The following is an 11342-nucleotide window of genomic DNA, read 5'->3' as shown; positions in this document are numbered from 1 at the left end:
CGCGAATTCGGACGATTTTTTCGCGCGGCTTTAAATCGCGAACGAATCCTTTCCCCAGTTTTTGCGCGGGGAATGCGAGGAAAACAATAGTAGCGTAGAGAGAAGAATGTACATGAGTATAGACGGATAAAGATAGACATTCTATAGTGGTAGTGGAGAGCGAGATGAGGCGAGACAAGGAAGGAGCAGAAACGAAGGCCAATATAAGCGGTTACCTCGCAGCTGTTTGCGCAAACGCTTCCAACGCTTCGTCCTTTGACAACGGAGCTACAAATAGCGTCCGCGGATCGCAGGGATATATATTTCCCTATGCTACTACTCTCTTTCTCTCTCTCTCTCTTTCTCTCTGTCTCTCATTCATCCATCTATCTATTTATCTTTCTATCTATCTATCTCTTTTCCCTTCCTCTTGATTCCGAAGCGTATACAGGATCAGTTGATATCGGAATCAATGCGGTGTCAATGGTCCTTTTTAATTTCCTGAATAGAAACAGATAAAGGATTTTGCGATCCTCCGTTATTCCTCTCACAGTCTCGTCTGTTCATTTCTTCTTTGACGCGCTTTTCTGCCTTGCCGCGCCTTCTCTTTTACGTTTGTTTTTCCCTGCTTTCACGCTTTTCCGGTACTTTTCGTTTTTGTAATCCCTTCCTGGAATGGCGGAATGTTTTGACGACTACTTTAATTCATTAAACTAAATAATTTTAAATTTTATTATTTTTATAATTATTTGTTACGATGCGCGCTATTAATAATGTGCGTATGCTGCAAATTTTAAAGAAGTAACTTTAATACATTATAAATAAAACAATTTCAATTGTTTTATTTATATGGTATGTTATTATCATAGCTTCAATAAAGAGAGAATTATTAACTAATAAAGCTTTTTCACTTTCTTCAATATGTTAATTTAATCTGTAAGTTTCTGCATTTAATTTACGGCACTAAAGTAGATTACTCATATTTCTAAACTATCGCGAATTACTTCCTTCTTTAGACGTTGCAATAAAAAATTCCAGGAATTTTCTTCTAAATTAATAAAATATAGCTCTTCTCAAAATTGATAGAACTAAAATAATATTCTAATATAATATTTTGCAGTTTTCCATATTAATTATAAACCATTTTTCATATGTAATATAACATGCTTATATTTTTGTCTTTCTTTGACATATTTAATTTCGTGACGATAATCATTATTTTTCCAATCTCTTTTCTCCATACAATCATGATCGGAGAACACCAGATATAAAACGCATACTTTTTTCGCCAAGAATCTGCGAGTATTCTGCGAGTGATAGAAGTCTCGGTGGAAATTCAGTGCCGAATGAGTTTGGCTCGAAATTTCGAGCATCGATCCGCGAGATGAGGAGCGCGTTGGCAATCGGCGGGGGGCGGGGGACAGAGGGAGGCGATGGACTCGCAGCTTTCAATAAAGCTTTTCGAAGGTCTCCGCGCGGCCCTTTCCGCGTGCAATGAGGAATACAGAAATTTCCCCGGAGGTATCTGGAAATGGCGAATCTGCGTGCATCGCGCTTGGTCGATCAATTTCGAGGCATATTCGAATAAAGCGCGAAATCGAGAAGTATTCGAGAGAGGGAGAGAGAGAGAGAGAGAGAGAGAGAGAGAGAGAGAGACGGACAGAGAGAAAATTGGGTAAAACCAGCATTTTAGTCAGAAATAGCGGGCCGAGGTAAAAGAAGTTTCGAAGGGGATGCGAGACGTACGACGATTGATCTCCATGGAGTTGCGAAGAAAGATCAAACAAGGGAAACTTCGATACTGCTGATCAATCTCGAATCGTTTTTTCTATGGCGCAACGAGGACAAAATATTTCTTTACCCTGTAAAATTTTTGTTGTAACCTTTCTCGGGATTACATGGAAGCACTTATTTTATTTTTAGGATAGTCCTGAATAGAGCAAGGATCATCGAAAATATCAAAAATATTAAAAAGAAGCAAACATTATAAAAAATCGACAAGAAGGAACTTGTGTATAATAAAATACGAATATAATTATTTTTTTTTAATACTGCGATATATATAATATCAAAGTATTTTTACTATTCTGGTTTATCACTGAGGTAAGAGTCTATGCAACATATACAGGGTATTTCAGAAATATTTCAACAAACTTTGGGGGGTGAGTTCTCCACAGAAAAACAAGAAAAAAATATTATATAAAAATATGTTCGAAAATATGTGTCTGGTTTATGAGTTATAATCAAAAGATTATATTCAATTTAGTGCCGTAGCTGATCTAAATCTTGGATTTTTATCTGTGGGGACATTAGAAAGCCCAAAGTTTGTTCAAGTATTTCTGAAATACCCTGAATACACAGAATGTCGATTATCACAAATTCTTTCTGAAATATATACTATATATTATTTTGCGAAAAGATTAAATTACAGAAAATTACTAGTAACATTTGCGAGGTAATCATTGACCAATGTTTTTTTTGGTTTCACCGATTATCCTTTTCGATGCGGATCGACACGATAACGAGATCGATTATCGCGATCATGAGCGTGCGATCATCGAAAATAGGAGACGTGGGGGCGATCGCCATTATGTCCAGATGTAGACAAGTAAGGCGGAGGACGTAAAACTATCTGAAGTCCATTCCTCGGGAACTTAGTTAACCGCCTCTCTCGGAAGTTTCAACGGCCTTTCGCGCGGCCCCGTGAAAGTAATCTTCCGGCCGTTTCTACTATTCCGCTCAATAAAGTTTGCACCCCAGTTTTGAATTTAGTTGGATAATTTCGTGTTAAGCGCGGATCAAAAAGCGGGCGAGAGAGCACTATTCGGGGCTCGCGGGACTCGGGCGAAACAATATAAAGTCTCGCGTCGAGAGAAATACGGAAGAAACTCTCGGGAGAAATCTTTCTCTTGTATTGACGGTTAAATGCGCAAAAGTTGGCAAAAATCCGTGGCGCTCGATATCGTAGCTATTTCCGGGATTAGCCCGTGTGTCTTTAGGATCTTCACCGTATTCTTCAATCGCGAATGTTCGATTGAAAAAACTGTTTTAATTATGGCAAACTTTACTAATCGCAGCGTAGATTATTCGAAGACTGTAAAGCAAAAATGCAATTTTCTGTCTGCAATTTCTGCATGGAAGATTCTTTAGAATTCGTCCGGCTATTATCGGCATCTTCGTTGATGTAGAAGTGAGAATTCGTTTCAATGCCCAGACCTGGTATTTCACCTGGGTTCGAAGGATAAGGCGTCCTTTTGCAGATGTCGCGGAATGCACACGCGAAGATATATTTCTTTTTACTGTACAGCCGTAGGTTTTCCGCGATATCATTCTCCGTGTGTCCATGTGCTTGTTCACTGTAAACAGGTCGGTGCACATGTATATGCATCTCGTTTCCTTCGATACTGTCGTCTGCCCTTTCTGCAATTCACTCGAAGGAAAGGGGATCTCTCCTTTCTTTCGATGAGAATAGCGATAATAGTTATACATATGTATAAGTTCGGCATCATAAACTTTACATTTTAATCTCAGTACGATTTTACAAATTATAATAAAAATTTGTAATCAAAATATTTATTGAATTGTTTAAAACGTTTGACGTTTAAAATAATATTTAAAATTTTAATTATATTAATTATGTAATTAGTTTTAAATTGTATATATTTATATTATAATATTTTAAGATGGATTATTTTTTTATCTATATATATATATATATATATATATATATATATATATATATATGTACATCATATATTTTATATCTGGCAATAGAACACCTTTTTTTTTAAACTTACGTCATGAAATACGTAATGTTGCGCCATCAATATGTCGTTTATGGATAAATATTTTTTATGCTTCTGTGCATTAGGAAAATATAATACCCGTTGGTTATAAATTATGTTAAATCAAAATATTCTTCGCGCCGTAGAATGGCGAGTGGTTGAATCCCATTTACATTGCGTTTTCATATTCCCCATTAATCATAGTACGGCCAACCATGATGGATCGTTTTTTCCGTAAGTGCATGTACTCATGCACTCTTACCGTATACCGTATCACTATACATATAATAAATATAGTAATATCGCGTAGAAAGTTCTATGTGCGTTCTATGAATTCCATTTCCCCTTTCTAGTGTTTCTTCTAAAAAAGCAAATATCGATAAGTTCTTTAAAATATGAGTTATAATGTTGCTTTTAGCGTCGTTCAAAATATCAATCTTATCTCTTAAATCTTTCTTATTTTTTATCTTTTTTAAATTATTCACTTCAATTTTTTTTTAATTTCAAAAGGAAAAATCAATTTCATATAATTATATTAAATAATACCTTTTCCTTATGAACGTTTGCATGAATAAAAAATTCAATCAATAAGGGTTAATCGCCAGTTTGACATTTAAAATGTATGCGATCTAAAACGATCGTTTTATTTGCACCGGAAACACGGATAATCCTCTCATAATTCATTGCTATAGTTTCGGCGCGATTTCAGCAAAATGTAGAATGGTAACAAACTCACACAAAGATATAATATATGCAGAGTGTATAAAAAAATAGCATACTTTCTCCAATATAATTTAAATTTTCAATTACAAATTTCAACATATTAAAAGCTGTATGAAAACAATTATAGAGGATAAAATAATTTGTTATTTATTTACATATATTTTTAAGAAACTTAATAATTGGGTAAAATTATCTCAATTTGTACTCGCCTTGAATTTAAAGATTATGAATTATTGTGTAGTATAATAAATGTCTTTTGTTGGAGGAAAAAAATGCAGAAAAAATATACACAATTTCTGAGATACTCAGTACATATCTAGAGCTTTTTCGAACTTATGTGCATGCGAGCGTATGTAACACATACAGTCGCTAGGAAAAAAGCTGAGCGGAGAGGTCTACGTCTTGCCTCGTGCAAGGCGAATATCGCGACGGAGCTTTTATCGTATAAAGTGCAGAGAGAACTGAATTAACGTGCTTTAGGCGGCCGTTGCGTCGCGGAAAGTTCGGTAAAGAGAGTGAACCGGAGTAATCTCGTGTAAGGAAAATCTCCGCGAAATGAAAGATGCATGATGCTCTTCTGCGTAAACGACATAACGATAGGCATTAATTCCCGGGCACGGTCCTCTTGTTTTATAAACGCGTCTCGATTATAGTCACGTGTGACGTCCGTTTTGAGTAACATGCATAAAAATTCGTCTTTTACGCTCGAAGCTTTATGCAAGGCCGGGTAAAAGAAGATCGAGGAGTACGAGAAAGATTACTTTAGATTTTTATGTATGTATGTTCATATTTGTATATATACATATATGTAAAAATGTATCGGAGTATAATAATTATATTATTATGGGGAAATATTTGAAATGAATAGATGTTTAACGAAAATTCTTGATATTCTATAGAATATTTAAACTAAATTACAACGCGCACAGATATTTTGAAAAATATGTAAGAGATTAGGAAGAGAGTTCTCCCTTTCTCCTTTCTCTCTCTCTCTCAGTCTTTTATAATAGTTTAAAAATTTTATTTTTTTGATTATACATATATACATTTTTACTATTTATTAAAATGATTAATGAGAACTAATATTGACATTCTTTTTTTTTCGAGAGAAATTATTTCTCTATTTATTTAAAAGGACTTTTAATATAATAATTAATATTATATAATTTAACATTGATAATTAAGCATTTAATCTGATTTTGAGTGATATGAAATGACGTGATTAAATAAATACAAAATTGTTCAGATTAATTAAATTCCCTAACACTTTTTTAATTAGAGCATGGTAAAAGTCTTATGACCTCGTTGAATTAATACATCAATAAAATATTCCGGATTTTGATTTCATTAATAAAATTGAACTACAATTTCAGGTGTAATCTTTATCTTGTTGGTTGCTCGATAAGATACTTAATCTAAAAATATCGCAAGATCTAACAAGCTCTCGGCCGCTTCTTACCATAAAGTATTTCCGCTTGCTACCACCATCCTTTAATTCTTTTTGCTACCAAAATAGTTTTTTTCTCTCTTTAATTAAACTTTCCGCAAAAACATGTTTCTTGAGATGATAGCTATTTACGTTTTAATCAGACTTCTCTACTTGCAACAACTTGCCATATACATATTTTCCATGTATCAGCTCCTCTAGATTAACCGAAAGTGTAAAGAAAACTCTTTAGTTGATTTCTTGGATCCTACTTTTTCAAAGTTTCTTAAGTTCCAACGCTTTCATAAAAAAATATCTTGATGGCTAAAAATCTTTAATGTAACTACATATACAATATCTCTTTAAGCTCAAGCCTTAAATATCAAAGTTTAATAAAGTAAAGTTCCGTGTATGTATACCATATGTGTGTCAGAATATGTATAATCAAATATTAAAATTTTTTATTATCTATTCGCATTAAAAAAAAAAGAATTATGAATATGGAAGCCAAGGTACCGAAAGCTTTACAAAATTTATGGTAGCTAGAGGATTAAAGTGGATCGTTCATGTAGCAACGGCGGAATTAACGGAGAATCGAGCACTTCTCGCGAATCCTGTTTGAGATGAGACGCTAAACAGTTGTCTGGTACATCGACGCCCTTTTCTCAGCCCGCGGGCATTGCGCTATTCGCGTAATCCCGCAGGGCGGAATTCTGGGACGAATGTAAACAGGACAACTATGCAAACACAGTCGTTCCTGCGAGTTTCTACCGGACAGGACGGGTTGCGGTGAAAGAAGCCGCCTTTCCTCTGTCTGTTTCTTTCTTTTTCTCTCTCTTTCTCTCTGTCTCTCTCTTCCCATTCCTCTTTCTCAGGGCATGTTACCTCAACCGACGAGTATCATTCGCGTTTTCGCACACATGCGCTATTTTGCTCTGTCCCTTCTGCTTCTCGTCGTTTTCTTTTTTATTTCCTTTTCAAGCAAGCATGCGCGCTTACACCGTCACGCTTCCGACCAACCCGCGGAAGTTGAATCCTGTGACAAGAGTTCGTGCGTCAGACCGCAACTTGCCCCGCAGGACTTGTAGACAATGTTCTGATAGTAATATTAAACTTACCCGGTCTCTCTCTCTTTCTCTCTCTCTCTCTCTCTCTCGATTCCTCTCAGCGGCCTGGTTTACGGACTCTCCCACTTACTATTGTGCGGCTTCGATAAGCGCGCATTTTACAAAGGAGCTTATTCCCTGCTCGATAAATAGCGTCGGTGCATTTGAAACTAATGACAAGCAGACTGTAGTGATTTCGACAGAAGAGAAACCGTTCTGTTGAAATTAATATAGATGTTAATTAAATTCATTAATAATAAGTAGAATCTCTATTTAGATTTGTCAGAAAATAATTAGCTGTACCTTAAATGAAAATTTTGAAATTAAATTATTAAAAACATTCGCTCTATAAATAACTCTATAAATAATCGTATTAATTCCGTTTTCGGTTTTGTTATATAAATGTGAATTTCGTATCATTTTCTCGGCGTTCTCTCGTTCCTTAGTATTAGATTCACAGGAACCGTTTAGTTATGGAAGAGATTTCTTTGAAAGACACAAAAATACTTTCGCCGTATATATTCTCGAATTCAAATTCACGTGCGATGAATATGCAGAGCCCAATGTAATTGCAAATGCGCGGAATACGTACCGCCAAGCCCAGTTACTCCGTTTCATATTTCGAGGATGCTGAAGCATCTCTCCTTAATTTCGACTGTTTTCATCTTGTTGCTAGGATACGAACCATAATTTACAGAGAACAGTAAAGATTTTCGAACAAGTATTACGCGTTAATTGGCCATTTTGCTTCAACTTCGCTGTTTTATATCGCAATTATCGTGATGTTTTCTTCCAAAGCTTTTTTGGACGATTCATTAAGATGACGAAAATAAAATTAACGATTTAAGAATGCATATATAAAGTACTTTTTATGATATAATTATAAATATAGGATCTTTTTTAGTATGTAGAGCAAATACATCAAAATCAATTCCAGTCATTAATAAAATAAAAAAATTAATCCCCCAAAAATGAAAAAAAGTAAAACGAAGTAATCAATATTCGCAAATTAAAAAATACGATAAATTTTATCTCGGATGACAATACGATATACTTTATAATGAGATTACAGAACATTATCAAATATATAATTCAATAATTGATTGCAGTTTAATGATGATATTCTAATTTCACACTGAGCAGTATTTGCGTTCGTTAAATATAAATGAATATGATAAAGGTTAAAAATTTATTTTCGTGAATTCGTAAACATATAGATACGCATAAACATATAGACATACATATACATAGTGGCTCGTTTTGTCACATTTGATTATAATTGACAATTTGTTACACCATATACTTTCGGACGACAGTGTCCTTTCTCCGAAAATAGTCGCATCCACAGATATTTCTTCGATCTCCGTTCGATGTCCGTTTCTCATCGTGGAAAGTCGCTCGTTTCTTTTGTCTCCGCGTCGTCATTGTCATCCAATAGCGCCCGCTTTTACCCCAATCGCGACAAAGGGGTTCGAGTATCGGCGCTTCTGATGAAGCGGCGCGCTAAGAAATCTGATTGTAGAGGCGACGAGAGAGCGAACTAACACGTCTCTATTTTTCCCGCGGCGTCGTCGTCTCGCGTTCGTGTCACCGCAAAAACCCCATTCGTCGTCTTTTATTATTTCCCCGCGTCGCCCTCATCGCACATCACCGTTGCCATTTCCCTTACTCGCCCTCCGTGCTCTCACCTCTCAAAGAAATATCACGACTATTTCAATTCCCGCTGATATTGCTGGCCGATAGAAGAGCGCTTGGAATGATTCTTTATTTTATACCACGCGTATCCTACGGCTACGTCGTCTACATTGATTTCGAACGTGCTCAAAATCCTTCGTAACTACATATATTCAACTATATAGGAATTTATGTGCAGCTAATGATCGTATAAAAATAATTGCTAATATAGAGTTCAGATGCAAATTTATATCTTAAGAATAATATATAATAAACATTAGCTTTTTTTCGCGTTGAATGATATAGGTACAGGGTTGGGTAAGTTAATTCCTTTTTTAATTAAGTTAAGTTTAATGTTAAAGGCCCAAAAATTAACTAAATTCACGTTAAAAATTACTTAAACAAGAATTAACTCAGTTAAGGGAAAAAATTATTAACTCGTCAAAGTTAAACGTTAATTCTCTATTCAATAGCGAATCGACACATCCGACAAACTTGTTGTACGACAAATGAAATATTCATATTACGATCAACCATTTTCACACGATTTTAATATCGATGAATTATTTTAACTTGTATAAACAAAGTTAATAATAAGTTAATGTTAATGCATTTAAAAATAACTAGTTTAAGTTAAAAATTAACACGTTTAAAATTAACTAAGTTAAATTAAAAATTATTAACTTTTCAATTTTTTAACTTAACTCTTTTAACTGTTTAAATTATTACCCAATCATGCGTACATACATGTCATTTTTCGTTCAAAATTAATATACACAGGCTATTTGGGGTTAGATATTTTAAGGCTTACAGAGAAAGATATTGCTAAATTTGTCAAAAAGGATTATGAACTGAAAATATATAATATTTTAATTAAATTTTATAAGAGAATTTCAGATTAAACAAAGATACTATAAGACTGTAAGAGACAAGAATATGCATGATAAGATTATTTATTTTTAATTTAACAATTACCGCTTTTGGATATAATTGGTATATACATTTGTATGAACGTTTCTCTCAACTAGTTACTGGTGACTTGTTGTATATGTATGTACATACACATGTATGAAGATGACTATAATAATCTCCTGTTACTGTTCTATTGCCGCGCGTTTGCAATATATTATTCTGCACGACCGTTCACAATCAAATCCGAATTTGCGAACTATTTCTGCAATCTAACGCCCGCGTTCCCAGTAACTCGCATAATTCGACCGATACTATTTCCAGCATTTGCATAGGCCAGATACGTTACGAAGCGAGTCGCATCGCGAGCGCGTCGAAACAAGAATCGATATCCAATAACTTAATTCCGTTTGAATTTTTTTCGAGGCTACGAAGAATACGTTCTCATACGACAAGTTAAAGAAAATTTTTATTATATTCGTTAGACTGATCAATTACTTCATTACCGATATTAGTCTATTCAGCTGGGATGAGGAAATAGTCGGTGCGTAAAAGTTAACACTTTTAGGGGAATAATCTTTTCTCTCTCTTACTTGAATATACAAGAATTTTCAAAGTAAAATCGATTTGCGCGCGTAAAGAGAGTATGTCAGGAAGGCCTTCGGTCTTCGTAGGGGAACACGCTTACCTTATATAACATGGGAAATTGGCAGGAGGTATTTCCTAATATCGAACGCGCGTCCTCCCTGGAAAAGAATGTCGGTGTGACATCACAGAGAGAAAGAGAGAGAGGGAGAGAGAGAGAGGGGAGGGGGAAAGTAGAATAAAGGGAGTGTGCTTTTACTCCCGAAAATCTCGCCGAATCAAAGGATCGGGGGATAGAAGGGAGCCCCTTGATTTCCACTCCGTACTTTTTCGATTAGGAAAATCGTATCGCCGGTGTTTATGAAGTGCGCATTTTTACGAGACTCCATTCGTGCCGACTCGACTCTTTTCTATCCGTACGATGAGATAAAGCCAATTGTATGAAAATGAAGCGAATCGAAAAGTGACACATAATTATATTTATCACAAATGAATAATATATAACTAATATTATTTTGTTTTATTCCGTTGAAATTATTTTTCGAAATAAAACATATCTTTAGAGGCTCTTAATAAATAAAAATTATTTTACTAAATTCAGATAATATTTAATGTAGAAGATAGAGATGAATGCCAAATTGTGTTGGAAATTGTTCTAATTTAGAAAATTAAATTTTCGAATTACGAATCACTTTCATAAGCTTGACTTGAAATTATCTTGGTTTATTTCATTTTCCTAATTTTATTTTTAATTTAACTTAACTAATATTATTTTAACATAAATATGCCTAAACTATAACATCTAAAATTATATTGACATATGTAAACATGTTTGTCATTTAGTAGCTAAATATAAAAACTAAGATTTATCTTTAGAAATAATTTTCTCAATAGTAAATGAAGCTGTAAAAAGAAATGTTCCGTTCAAATAGGAGATACTAACTTAAATATTTTCAATAACATAGTCGTATATCCTGTGATTTTTATTAAACCATCGCGAAATATTTGCTTGTTTGGTGATAAATATTTCTCATATTTCTCATATGTACATTTATATGTACATTCTTCTGGATTCTGAAAGAATGCAGTTTACCTGTCATCGCTCTTTTCTAGTGTGTGCGATAAGGCAGTATAAAACAAAAATCGCGATCCGTT

Source organism: Polyergus mexicanus, unplaced genomic scaffold, assembly GCF_030449975.1.
Source record: "Polyergus mexicanus isolate NDT 795.1 unplaced genomic scaffold, iyPolMexi1.0 SCAF_2, whole genome shotgun sequence".
Classification (NCBI taxonomy): Eukaryota; Metazoa; Arthropoda; class Insecta; order Hymenoptera; family Formicidae; genus Polyergus; species Polyergus mexicanus.
Note: the sequence above shows the minus strand (reverse complement) of the source record.